Below are 2,500 nucleotides of genomic sequence, written 5' to 3'. Positions count from 1 at the left end.
ATATATATTTATATATATATATATATATATATATATGTATATATATATATATATATATATATATATATATATATATATATATATATATATATATATATATATATATATATATATATATATATATATATATATATACATATACATATATGATATGACTGACACAGTCTTATCAATTGTAAACATTTCTATTTCTATTTCTATTAACAATGGAATAGTTGCCATTTCCCAAAAGCATTTTTACCCTTGATGTTTTCATCTAGCAACATATTTCATCCCAAGGACAGGATCCATCGATTTTATTCAATATCGCTTGAGCTCTTGCCAAGCCGCGACAAATTCTGGTGTGTCTGTGCTCAGATGCGATAAATTTTGGAGGCCTGTTGACGATATTAGCAAGTCAGGTTATAGTGAAATTTGCCAAATATTCTCCTTAGATTTATATCCTTGGCTTGCCGCCGTTGCAATCTTTTATGTTTGCACTGTGTGTAGAAATATTTTTGATATTTTGTCGAGTACATTTTCCTTATTTTTTGTATTTTGTTTGCAAGCGTTGTCTTTAATATTATTATTGTTCTTACTGTTTGCCTCGCTTTACTGTTGCTATTAGACTTTGTCTGTTTACTACAATTACTGTTATTGTAACATTATCACCCAAACTTTATGTATCTTTCTTTTTCTTTTATCAAATAATTTTGAGTGGATCAATATTTTTCTCCTTATATGTATGGTTATTGTTATCATTAGTGTTATTATGATTTTTTCCATTATCATATTATCCTGAGTATTATAATCACCATCCTTCCTTTTTCACACCTTCACTTAATCATTATCATACATCTGTATGGTTATCACTACTTTTTTGCTAATGCTTTCATTATGAATATCATTATTATCGTTATTTTATTTTATCTTTATTTATGTATTTATTTATTTATTTTACTTTACTATTACATTTACTACCACCACTATCACAACTATTACTTTTGTTATCATTATACTATTATGATAATACATGTTGAATTCGTATTTGTTTATCAGAGTTTGCCCATGTATGCCTGCATCTCTTTTACTTCTTTTGTTGTTTTATCTGTCGATTTATCTATGTGCCTTTACACTGCATTATTTAGCTATCTTGTTATCCATTTATTATCTCTCGGGGCAGTCTCTGCCACTTCTCAACCGATTCACCTCTTTATCGTCATCTTAATCGTTATCTTTATCATTAGTGTTATTATTATATTTTTTTATATCTGTCAACCTGTCTACATTTACAGGTTATAAACATACACACATAGAAACACGCACACACGCAAACACACACACACACACACACTCACATGCGCACACACACACATATACATATACACACGCACACACACGCACACACACTCACGAATACACACATGCACACACACACACGAACACACTCTCACACATACACATGTACACACGCACACACACGCATCCACACACAACCACACGTGCACGCGAGCCACTGAGCTTGATGAGAAATTCACTCATCGAACAGAACCAATATCCGATCGGAAACCCGGATGTGGATGGAGTCTGAAGCTTGTTGAAGTGTCATTTTCACGCATCCTGCAGCCCTGACCTCAAGCCGCGCAGACATCCTCCTCAGCATCCGACAGGTAATGCCGTCGAGCACTTTAATAACGTCACTGATACGTCCCACCCCCCCTTTCCCCCATACCCCTTCTCCCCTTCCCCCTCTCAACACGACCCCTTCTCTAACCCACCCATATCCGCTACCCCCCCCCCCTCCTTATCCTCCTCCTCCCCTCCCCCTCTCCCCACACGACCCCTTCTCTAACCCACCCATATCCGCTAAACCACCTCCCCCCTTCCCCCTTATCCCTCTTCCCCTTCCCCCTTCTCCCCACGAGACCCCTTCTCTAATCACCCATATCCGCTAACCCACCTCCCCCCTTCCCCCTTATCCCCTTCCCCTTCTCCCCACAAGGACCCCTTCGCTAATCCACCCATTTCCGCCCCTTTTTAACATCAATCTTCCTTGTCCTACTCCTCCTCCTTTTCCTCCTCCCCCTTCTCCCCCTCCTCTTATCCCCCCTACCGGTATCACTTCCTTCTTTTCCTCTCCTTTACCTTCATCTCTCCCCTCGATCAGCATCATATCCCCTCTACTCATTTCTCATCTCTTCACTTCCGGGTGAAAACATCTTGTCACATCCCGTCATTCACGCATGGAAAAGCTGAGGGGAGTTTCGAACGACTTTGGGTTGAGGGGAAAGAGGGGGGGGGGGCTTTGGAGGAGGGAGTGGAGAGGGGAGAAGAAGGTGGGAATTAAAGGAAGGAAAGAGGAGGTAGATGGTGTAAGGGGGAGGGAATGAAAGGAGGGAAGGAGGTGGTAGATGGTAAGAGGGAGAAGGAAGAGGTAGTTAGTGTGAGGGGGAAGGAGGTGGCAGATGGTGGTGAGGGGAGGGAGGGGGAGGGAATTAAGGAGGAGGGAAGGAGGAGGTAC

This window comes from Penaeus vannamei, chromosome 17 (genome assembly GCF_042767895.1).
Source record: "Penaeus vannamei isolate JL-2024 chromosome 17, ASM4276789v1, whole genome shotgun sequence".
Classification (NCBI taxonomy): domain Eukaryota; kingdom Metazoa; phylum Arthropoda; class Malacostraca; order Decapoda; family Penaeidae; genus Penaeus; species Penaeus vannamei.
The sequence above is the reverse complement of the archived record's forward strand: the minus strand, read 5'-3'. Positions refer to the sequence as shown.